This window comes from Haliotis rubra, unplaced genomic scaffold, assembly GCF_003918875.1.
Source record: "Haliotis rubra isolate DU_JTF1 unplaced genomic scaffold, ASM391887v1 Scf98, whole genome shotgun sequence".
Taxonomy (NCBI): domain Eukaryota; kingdom Metazoa; phylum Mollusca; class Gastropoda; order Lepetellida; family Haliotidae; genus Haliotis; species Haliotis rubra.
Genome location: NW_025767723.1, coordinates 1,442,609 through 1,455,345, shown reverse-complemented (window position 1 = coordinate 1,455,345; position 12,737 = coordinate 1,442,609).

The following is a 12,737-nucleotide window of genomic DNA, read 5'->3' as shown; positions in this document are numbered from 1 at the left end:
ATAAACGTACATTTTCTGTTGTGCTATCCTTCAGTCTATGTCTACTTCCACTAGGAGTCGGCATACTATACTCAGCAGCAAAATATCGTCAGTACGAATTCAAAATTAGATAGGCACTGTAATCAAATCATTACAAAAATAGACATAATAAGCGGATCAAAACCATTTTTGTGTACAATATCCTGACACAATCAATGAATAACCCAGCACAATTCCAAGACATTACGTAAACGTTCGCAGTCCATTCAGACTCTTGACTTTAGCATCTAGTGTGACCACCACGAGCGGCAATAACTGCAGCACAGCGACTATGCATGGAGTGCACCAATCGATTGATGAAGGCCACTAGCACCTTGAACCACACTCTGAGAAAGGCCTGGTGCAATAAATCGGCTGTGTTCGGCCTTGGTATAACATTATTCAGCCTCCTCTGAATTTCATCCCCAAAGATGTTCAATTGGGTTTAAATCAGAACTAAGGGCTGGCCACTGCATAATTTTGACACCGTTCTGCTGTAGGAAGTCCCGTGTACCTCTAGCAGTATGGGCCCGGGCGTTATCATGCTGGGAAACGTTGTTCCGATGACGTGCGAAATGTGGTATGACGTGGGGTCTGAGAGCTTGGTCGATGTAGCGCACCACTGTGATGCCGCCACCTCTCCCTGGACCAAGGTTGTGGAACACAACTCTCTGGTTCAGGCCTATTCCACCCCATAAACGTTTGATGCTTGCACCTCCCAATGAGTCTCTTTCCATAACACATTGGTCTGAGCAACGCTGGCCACGTCGTCGCCATATTCTTGTTCTGCCATCTGCAGTTTATAAGCAGTACCGACTCTCATCTGTGAACAGAACAGTTCTCCATTGCCTGTATCGCCAGTTTTGGTGTTGTAGGGCCAACTGTAGACGTTCACGCCGATGACGAGGGGTGAGGATAGGTCCACGGTAAGGTCTACGGCAATGGAAGTTCCCGCTGTTAAGACGTCGGCGTACTGTATCAGTACTGATTGGTCTTCCGTGTGTTCCCACTGTCTGGCATGCTGTTTCGGCTGCCTGCATGAAGGGATTCTGTACATGCTGTCACACAACATGGCGGTTTGTCGTCTTGTGGTCACCCTTGGTCTGCCGGTACGGGGGGCGATCATTTAGTGTTGGTGGCCCGGAAACGTTGCTGCAGCCTGTAGATGGTCCGAACGTTGACCTGGAAGTGATTGGCAACGGCTTGTGCAGTGTGGCCAGCTTCCAGTCTTCCTAGCGCCTGGTTCGTCGTGAGTCGTGGCATCATGCTGACGTTGTATAGGAATATTTCTACCAGGTTTGGGGGTGCATTTTATAGGACTGGTCCTTGTGAACAGCACGTGCAGCATGAGTTGCATGAAAAACGTGGAGAACACCGTACCATCTCCGAGATCAGGTTGCGTTTTTGAGAACATTTCCGGGGTTCAATTCTAAGTTTGGGAAGGAATGTCTTTGCTCAGGTAAAGTTGGAGATGTTGTCAAAAATATACAATCAAAACATTAAATGAGTTTCAATTATGACGTTTCTTTTGCTACCTAGTATATAATTGGCACTCGTGAAGAGCAACCTCCTTCTGGTGAGTGATGGGTTTCTCTAAAAGCTCTTCCCCCGTGTGTACCATGGGCAGAACTGGTCCACAGAACCCCACTGTTAGTTGTAAAAGGCAGCCAAAATTGGGCAACCTGCTTGCCGTGGCTTGCGCCCCTGTATCGGTGGAGGAAGGAATTCTGGTTGTTGAGGGCCAGGAGGCGGTGGTTCATGGGCTGATCTGATTATATAGACCTCTGAATTCCATGTTCTTGAGAAATGTATCATGAGCTGAAGCAGCATGGTGCTTATTCCTTAAGATATCATGGCTTTTCAAGTCAGTATTCTCTGGAGTATAACATCCCTGTAGCCCTAGGCCTGGTGTTGCAGTTCTGTTTCCACTGCAATAATGTCCTTGTTGACACACGATGGCGTGTGGGGGACAGGGCTGCTGAGTTATCTTATCTGATCATGGTTAAAAACACCCTGTCTGATCCTTCGAAAACACGTCTACATTTGTCTTCTTCATCTGATGAAGAGATATCACCTTTTGTTACAGATTCCAGGCCAAGGTTCTTGCTTATTGAAACTGCTGATGGGTGCCCTTTAAATATCAAGCCTTTTGCCTTCTCCAAGAGCATCCAAGGTATCTGTGGGGAAGTAAAAAAATTCACTCGTCTCTGGAACGGTTCACTTTTAATTGAATGAGGAGGGAAGCCACAACCTGTCAGTCTGTTGTAACATATGCTATATGCGTTGTTGACGTGCCAAAATTGACCCCACATATGGCCTTCGGCAGTGGATTCAAGCAGCCTGAAGACGACGCCTAATCGTATCGCTTGGCACTGCTCCCCTTGACCCAAGAACAAAGGCTGCTGTTACTGTTGCTGCTTGAGTTCGGTTACTTAGATGAGTGATCCGGATGAACCGATCTTGCGCATGAGTTGTCACTCGTTGCCGTCCGGTACGGGGTCGATCAGCAGCAACCCGCTTTGCTGATGACGTTGAGCAAGTCGTGTAATGGTGATAAGATGGCAGCCCAATTGTCTAGCTGCAGCGGTTGCAGTGCTACCTCCGTGTAACTTTCCAATGGCCATTCCCCTCTGCTCAGTCGTTAGTCTAGGCATCGTTGTGTGGCGTGTACACCTCCTAGCGTCAATACTAAACTGTTTTTTGACACAAACTTTTATAAAGGATACCTCAGAGTGAAATGCATGCTTTTCATCTATAACCGTCGATGCACGTGCTAAAATTATGGTTTTGCTGCACTGTTGGTGTGTTTGTGCGAATGTTTCGCATGGACGTCAAATTGCATGACATCATCTCATCTGGGATCATTACGTCACTTTAACATGAACGTTCCATAAACATGAACGCTTGCCTTCATGAGATTTTATTTGTTCGAAACTTGCGTTTCTTTTGCTGTTCAGTATATTTGGGATTACACTTTCTCAGTAAAGTACAAATTCTAGTACTTTTGTTGGGTTGAGTCCCATCCGGGATTCGAACCCACACCCTCAGATCAGGCACCTAATCGCCCGCACACTAAGTCAGCCACCTAACCCGCTCAGCAACCGCGACTTCCACAAAATAGAAGTCGGACCACTGGTACTCTAGACTGCGGAACCCGCTAAAATATTGATCTTTAGTAACCCATGCTTGTCGTATAACGGAATCGGGTTGTCAGACTCGCTTACTTGGTTGACACATGTCATCGGTTCCCAATTGCGCAGATCGATCCTCATGTTGTTGATCACTGGATTGTGTGGTCCAGACTCGATTATTTACAGACCGCTGCCATATAGTTGAATTATTGCTGAGTGCGGCGTAAAACTAAACTCACTCAGTCACTAGACTGCGGACTTTTTGTACCCCTCTAATAAGTGTAAATTGGCACGGCTCCAAGGGCCGAAAGCTATGATTACACGATGCCATGGACCGAACCAGTCTGACATTACACTGGAAGATAAATACAGTTATTTGTGTCATGTTCTCTGAATAATAACACCCCAGTATCTCTGGTGTCGGCATCATGGATCTCCGGTGCTATTTGACACCGTCCTTGGTGACACTCTATGATGGGTCGGGTGCTAAATCGTGATGTTTTCATCATGTCACAACAAGCTGGTTCTTCTCGTCCAAGAAACAACGTTCAGACGAAACAGATCACTCCACTGACCAAACAATAAACAACGTTGACTATAAATACTACATGATGATATGTGCATTAGACGAAAGGTTTGGGTTAAGAATGGGAATGTACATGATAGAAATAATGTGTACTATACTAGATACAAAGAAGCTACACGTATCTTAGAACACGACATGGTCAATGTAAGCAAAGTCTCATAGATCATAGATTAACAGAAATCCCCCAGGCAGCGGAAATAGATGTACATGAATATTTAAGCTTACAATAGAGTATAAACGAGCTACAGGTCTTGTCAGCAGAATAGTGTCAAGAATCATACAAACAATAACGCAGAAAGTATATATAACACCTTTGCTCAAAATTTCAAAGATCCGTCTGTACCAAGCATGGAAAGTAGCTTTTATCATTGCTTTGCAGAAGAAACTGCGCGCTCAATATGAAATAATGAATGTCTTCAGAAATGTAAAACTATACTCAGAAATGTAAAACTATACTCACACGCAAAAGAAACGCAAGTTTCTTACGCAAAGGTGCTTCAGACCCCTAAAATTATAACAGCGTTGGTAAATAATGATGGTTGATGGTGTTGTTAACATTTTCTGTTGCGTTTTGCAAAGCCAGTGTGGGAACAGAAGAAAAAAAACGAATCGCCAGAATGCACCGCATCATGCACATTTTCCTCATGCAATCAACCATGCACGAGTTATCACCATCTTCAGTGGGCATAAAACTGAGCCAAATCTTTGGCCAGTCACTCTTTGTTCAACAATGCCACTTTTAAATCAACTTGAGAGGAAGCAGGCTATCGGACCGTTGGAAGCTGGAGAGTCTGTCCCAGATGTTGCCCGTCACTTTAATGTCACCATTACCACGATCTACCGTCTCCAGCATCGATACAACACAATGCAGACTACAGATGACCTTCCCTGAAGCGGCCGACCTAGGGTCACCACCCCACGACAAGATCGACACATTACACGTCAACACCAGCCAGACCCTTTCTTGACAGCAAGCCAGACTGCTCGAGACACCATAGGAACGCATAATCGACGCATCAGCCGTGACACTGTCATCCGACGTCTGCGTTCCAACAACCTACGATGTCGCCGACCAGCACGTCGTCCTGTCCTCCAACCACGGCATCGACAAGCACGACTTCAGTGGGCACAGGGTCATCAAAACTGGCGTCAACGTGAATGGAGACGTGTCATATTCTCTGATGAGAGTCGGTTTTGTGTGTCACATCACCAGAGACTGCTGAATTAGACTGAACCATACGCAAATAAGTGGCAGCTAAAATACAATGTTGGTAAAAGCGCTGTTTTAACTTTTGATGTAGCAATGCATCCCTGCCTGCTAACCTTATCTTGGACAAACTATTCTCTCCTTTCAAATGGTCTGGGGTCCATATTAACACTACTAAGTACTCTACGGAGAGAACAAAAAAGGTACAAGAATTGATAAATATGAACTATGACTCTGGCCTCTACCTTGGCGGTTTGAATCCTCTAGATGGTTTTGGTTTGACAGGTCGTTTACATCATTCCAAATCAGTTTTTTAACAGACAGACAATTTCAAGTTAGTGTTGGATCAACCCTGTCTGGCAATTATAATCAGGATTATGGGGTACCATAAAGCAGTATATTGTTTGTCACTTTGTTTGGCATAAAAAGATATCTCTCAAAAGCATTAAATGCCTCAATAGGCGGTCATTGATTGTGTAAGATTTTAATGTTTCAGGTCGAGGTAAAAATATGTATACCACTGAAAAACATTCATTTCGACCATCATATGACTTTTTTCGCCTGAAGGTCTTAGATCTGTTAAAAGTCGGCTCAGTGTGTATGTGTGTGGGTGTGTGTGTGTGTGTGTGTGGGGGCAGGCAACCTTCCTTCACATATAGACTGCAAGGGAGAATTAAAAAACGCTAGCTAGACACAATCCACCACCAAGGCCTCTGGGACTCAAGGACTCTGGATGATATTCAAACATCTCCTGTTCCTAGCCTTTATGTTGAGGCAAACGAGCCTTCTTTAAAACAGCGCTGCATTAAATTATCTCTTCAACATATTTCTAAATTACATTCCAATCCCTACACTCCTGCTTATGAATCTGTTTTAAGCCCCTCATGAGCACTACGGTTTGTATTCAACTGACTAGTATACAAACATTGTCCTGGAAAAGGCAGAACCGGTGTATTAGTAAATACATATATGAATGTTGCTTATGACTATTGTGACTACTCAACAATATTCGAACCATGCAACAGTGGCTTTCAACAACTCGAGACAGGATGAGATAAACCAATTATTTGTGTTCAAAGCAGCACCATGTGAGACACAAACTCAACATCAACAGAGCGTCGCCATTTTCGTGCTGTAATACAATATCTGAGTGGTTCACAGTGGTGATAAAAGTACGTCCGGCGTAGTCCCATATTTTCACTGGTTCCATGTTTCTCGGTTGGAAAATTGACGTGTCTTTGCATGTGTTTATGACATGGTATCACCGCGATTCCGGCAGATTCCCATTATTAAGAGCAGTGTAACGTTTCTTAACAGTACGGTAACAGCTGCTACAACTTTCATGGGTGTTCACGCAGCCCTGTTAACACACCAATCGGTCACACAATTCAATGGACTCGTCTGCACAGACTTAATGAATATCGAAATGCTATTAAATAATACTCTTTCAAAGTGACAGTCGTTTTTCTCTGTAACTCTATTTGTCGTATGTACTTCCTTGTGATATGCTCTAAATCTCGTCAAAGTATGACTAGCTGCGCAGTTTATGTCCTTTGAGAATTGCTGACCTTAAGCAGACCTCGTCTGTCTTTGAAAGAACAGGCAGATGGGCAAAACAGGGGAAGAAGACAGACGGCGGGAAGAGCGCGGACAGACCAGCAGAAAGCAGGCCAGAAGGAGGGCCAACACTGATCAGCCAGTCAAGCTTCCATTTACTGCCCAAGTGTCAGCCTGACTTCCCACGTCTTCCCCCGGTAGTGTCTGTCACACGCCATTCTTTGAAAGCCATCACGACTCGTGTTGTTTGAAGAGTGCGATAAGTGTTACATGAGCTTATTCAAATGTTCATCACTAAGTATGTATCAGTCTTTAGATGATTGACAGTAAGATTTGTAAACACACATCTGATGTATATGTATGTATACATTTATGTATGTATGTACAGTCAACTCTCGTTAATCCGACACTCGTGGTTGCAGAGAAATATGTCGGATTAATGTATTTGTGTGAAAATATCAATGTTTACTAAATGTCATGATCGTCATACTGTCATATCAGAAATTGTAGATCTACTTATCTTCATCGTGTGTAAAAATATTCACAGAAATAGAAAATAATAACAATACATCCTTGTTATCATTTATTAACATTCATAGATGGCATAACATACACATATAATCACATAATCAATCAGTTTCATATCTATTTCATAACCACATCGGCACAAAACTCACGTTTGTTTTTACCGCATATCAGCAGCCATTATGACCCGGATGTTGAATATGTTACAGTTTCCATACAACTAATTCCATCCTAACATGTGGACGTCTAGTGTGAACAATCAGGCATTTATCACAACATTTATAATTTATAACTTGAAAAAGTCTTTGATGGTCATTAACATCAAAAACGTCTAAGTGGTGTGTCAGAAATGTTAACTAAGTCTTCCACGATGTTTTGGCCTCAGATAGCTTCAAGCATTGGAATCAGTCGTAGAGACGCTCAACCACTGCTTCAGGATGTCAGATACGGTTGATCATCCAATCTTCGTGGGCCGTGGTCCAAGGATGTAATGTATTCGAGTCTCTGGACGACGCTATATGAACAACAGTTAACCACAGCCAACAAGAATATAGTTTATTGTTGATGGTGAGATGACCGTGTGTACCTGCATATAAAGGAGAATGTCTCTCAGTGGGGACAGGCACACACACTGTCACATTTAACAACACTTATAAACAATACAGTTTGGCCAACCATCAATATATCTAGTAACATTACATTAATATCACAAGCATTACATCAGTGAACAGTATGTTACTGTAACAAATACATGTGCCAACTATGACTCTGAATGATATAATGGAAAAACTGTCATGGCCGACACCAACAAGCACATGGCCATTGTCAAGTTTAGAAGTTAATTTAGCTTATCTTAGAATAAATAAGTGTTTGCCACTGATGCGGCAATGTCCCTCCGCCGCTAAAGAATGGAATTCTATATTTACTACTTTTTATTTTTGGGTCACATACACGATGCCTGAAATTACTGGTGTCTGCATAATCACCCAATGTAGGCTGTCAACATACTTGAAAACATTGGGTGCAATGTTTTATGAGATATCGCCTTTAAAAAGCGGTCAAAGTATCATGGTGACCTTGAAGATAAGGTCAAGGTCACCCAAATGAACTGGTGTCTGCGTAATACTCCAATGTAAACTGTCACCAAATTTGATGACATTGGGTACAACAGTCCATGAGATATCGTGTTAACAAGAGTTGAAAGTGTGAAAAGTGTCGTGGTGACCTTGAAAATAAGGTCAAGGTCACCCAAAATCAACTGGTGTCTGCGTAATCCCCCAATGTAGGCTGTCACCAAATTTGAAGACATTGGGTACAACAGTCGATGAGATGCCGTGTTAAGAAGAGTTTATAAAGTGTTCAAAGTGTCGTGGTGACCTTGAAATACACCTAAATACAGTGGTGTCTGCGTAATCCCTTAATGTAGGCTGTCACCAAATTTGAAGACACTGGGTACAACAGTGCATGAGATATCACGTTAACAACAGTTTGAAAAGTGGTCAGTGTCGTGGTGACCTTGATATAAGGTCAAGGTCACCCAAATCGACCGGTGTCTGCGTAATCACTGGGTACAACAGTGCATGAGATATCACGTTAACAACAGTTTGAAAAGTGGTCAGTGTCGTGGTGACCTTGAAAATAAGGTCAAGGTCACCCAAATCGACTGGTGCCTGCATAATCCCCCAATGTAGGCTGTCACCAAATTTGAAGACATTGGGTGCAACAGTTCATGAGATATCGCGTTAACAAGAATCGGGACGGACGTACGGACGGACATACGGACGCCGCTGAATACATAGTCCCCCGTTCCGCGTTGCGGCGGGGGACAATAACCAGATACTTTAATTTAAGTTAACATTTATATATTTTCTAGTTGATAGTTACAAATGTTTAACATGTTTAATAAATTTAGTAAACTTATGCCTAACATATCTTTAATGAAACTGTGAAAGGTTGACTCACCAACATATAAAGGAGAATGTATCTCAGTGGGGACTGGCACACACACTGAGGGACAATCTACAGGTGAGCAAAAAGAAAACTATGGCAAACCAATAGGGCCAATCACAGCCAAGAAGAGAATTGTTTGGCATAAGAAACCAATCAGTGGCAGGTAAGTGGCAATAAGGTGAGTCTACTTATAGAAAAGAAAATTGAAGTGAAATGGGATGATTCCCAATTCAGAAAGAGAAGAAGAACAAGATGGTGACCAGTGTTAGTAAACAAGCAAGACCAGACAATGACATGACATGACTGCTATTACAGCACCCAAATGGCACTTCAGGTAATTTAATATTTTAGGGAAAAGTTATATTGTTTTTGTTTTGTTGGTTTTGTGTATATTTTTTTTATTTTTTAATATAATGCAATATGCATGAACTGAAATAAGCCCAAACCATGTACAAAAATACCACACCTTCTCTTTTAGCAGAATGAAATATCACACGGCTACACACGCATAAAACTTCTGCTCAGCAAAAGTGATGACTTGTTGTGTTGTCTGGGGTTTGACTTTCTTCAAAAGAAGATTTCTTTCTTGATCAGTGGCGTATGTATGGATGGATGGATGTATGCATAGAGAATACTACACGAGGTCTCATTACATACGAATTATACGAAACGCTTTCGCTCGGTCAGATACCATAGGAAGGTCATGAGTTTCGTATAATTCGTATGTAATGAGACCGAGTGTGGTAATAGAGAATACTACACGAGGTTTCATTACATACGAACTATACGGAAGGAGTGTCCTTCCTATGGTATCTATAGGAAGGTCACGAGTTTCGTATAATTCGTATGTAATGAGACCGAGTGTGGTATTTTATTTATTACCCACGTCTTACATGTATTAAATTGACAAAATAGCGTATTTTTGATAGTTTTATGGTTTCAAACCGAAACCGGTTTCATAAAGAGGTTGCGGAAGAGTTTTGTACTGTAGTACAATATTTGCATGACGTCACACTGTAATGACGCCACTGCCTTGGTAACAGACGTCACGATGCATGTCAGTTGTCATCGCCTCATACAGCCTCCTTCAGTAAACTACTCCGTAGCACCCCGTTTCTTGGTTTGCAGTTGCTTCATTCGGCTAACATCACTGGTGGAAACATTGCGTTTATGTTTTTCGACGGATATAATGTCTCAGTTCGACTCACAATTAATCAGCGACGCGGCAACGTTAGCAATGTTTACATTCCCACAATGCATTTAAGTTGTAGAATGAATGAATTCACGTGTTTGTTATGAATGAAAAAAATAGTTATGTCAGAATGTGACCTAATTCAGAGGTCATCGGTTATCCAATCAAATCGTTAGAATCTCAGGTCAAGTCGTAACGACACAGGTCAACGCGATACGACACTCGTGTGACGTACGAGATTAGTATGCAACTACCCATACGTTGACCAAGTGGGTAATAATTTTGTATATTACCCACGTCTTACATGCATTAAATTGACAAAATAGCGTATTTTTGTTAATATTTTGGTTTCAAACCGAAACCGGTTTCATAAAGAGGTTGCGGAAGAGTTTTGTACTGTAGTACAATATTTGCATGACGTCACACTGTAATGACGTCACTGCCCTGGTAACCAACGTCACGATGCATGTCAGTTGTCATCGCCTCGTACAGTTTTCCTACGGTAAACATACTGGTAGCACCCCGTTTCTTTTTGCAGTGCGCTTTCGATTACGATCATTGGTGGAAACATTGTTTATGTTTTCGACGGATATAATGTCTCAGTTCGACTTACGAATTAAACAGCGACGCGGCAACGTTCGCGATGTTTACATTCTCACAATGCATTTAAGTTGTAGAATGAATGAATTCACGTGTTTGTTACGAATGAAAAATAGTTATGTCAGAATGTGACCTAATTGAGAGGTCATCGGTTATCCAATCAAATCGTTAGAATCTCAGGTCAAGTCGTTACGACACAGGTCAACGCAATACGACACCCGTGTGCCGTACGAGATTAGTATGCAACTACCCATACTTTGACCACGTGGGTAATAAATGCATGGGACCTGAGATTCTAACGATTTGATTGGATAACCGATGACTTCTCAGTTAGGTCATGTTGTGACGGAACTACTTTTTCATTCATAACAAACACGTGGATCCATTCATTCTACAACTAAATGCATTGTGGGAATGTAAACATCGCGAACGTTGCCGTGTCGCTGTTTTATTGTGAGTCGAACTGAGACATTATACCCGTCGAAAAACGTAAACGCAATGTTTCCACCAGTGATGTTAGCCGAATGAAGCAACTGCAAACCAAGAAACGGGGTGCTACGGAGAAGTTTACTGTAGGAGGCTGTACGAGGCGATGACAACTGACATGCATCGTGACGTCGGTTACCAAGGCAGTGACGTCATTACAGTGACGTCATGCAAATATTGTACTACAGTACAAAACTCTTCCGCAACCTCTTTATGAAACCGGTTTCGGTTTGAAACCAAAATATTAACAAAACTACGTTATTTTGTCAATTTAATACATGTAAGACGTGGGTAATAAATAAAATACCATACTCGAAAGTCTCATTACATTACGATTATACGAAACTCGTGACCTTCCTATAATTATTCGACTCGCTTTCGCCTCGGTCAGATACCATAGGAAGGACACTCGTTTCAAATAATTCGTATGTAATGAGACCTCGTGTAGTATTCTCTATGTATGTGCTAGAAAAAAAATACGCAGATGCGTTTGGTTATATACAGTACAACCAGAAATTATTGAGAATTTAAGATTGTAATTTTATTTATTTTTATCACTCATTACTCACGTATTAAATGTGAATATTAGCAGAACATAACTCCAGATTCAAAGACAGGTTAACACTTAGTATTTTGTCAAGTCACCATGGGCAGCAATGCAGGCTTCAATGCGGCGGGGCATACTTCTGATCAAAGAAGTTACTGTCGGAAATGCTAGAAAAATGCTTTTTAGCCTTAATATCTTTATAAAAGTGATAAATGTACTATGTTGTCAATATATCAACTCGTCTATTGTCTACCTAATTTTTATTTCAACCGATTTAACATTCCCATTCATTTAAAGGGCAGTTTACAGGAGAGAATTTGGTACCAAAACAGCAACTTAAGATTTTTTCAGAGTTCAACAACAGAAATCTGAAATAGTCTTTACATTTATGCTAATAATACAGGTGATGTAAAAATATGAATTAACGTGTTTCTTAAACAAATAAATGTTGAATGTTTGTGTTACTTTACTTAATTATCGTTTCTTTATTGAAGAAATATAATATAAATGTTAAGTCTTGATAAATAAGTTTCCCGTCATGCATGCACATCTTTATCATAACGTCCACTATGGCCAACGATTTGCAGTCGATTGTTGCAAAGGTTTATAGGTTGTTTCTGCTGAAAAAAGACAGATGTAAACCTTTCATTAGTTTAGAAAGGGTTTATTACAGAACTTGCAGAGCTGTTGGCATGTCTTACCAACAAGTTTAAAATATTGTAAACAAATCATACAAGACAGGGACCGTCTCAAATGCAAAACCGGGACGTAAAACCATCCTTGACAACTTTGACAAGGGAGTGCTTAGACGGGCGGTCTACAAACGTTATGAGAAGAAGAATATATATATTCTAAAGAAGCTACACCAGTGACTTCGTTAGATTAAACTGTTCGAATTACATCCATATTTTGTCAATGAAATATACTGTTGACATGCA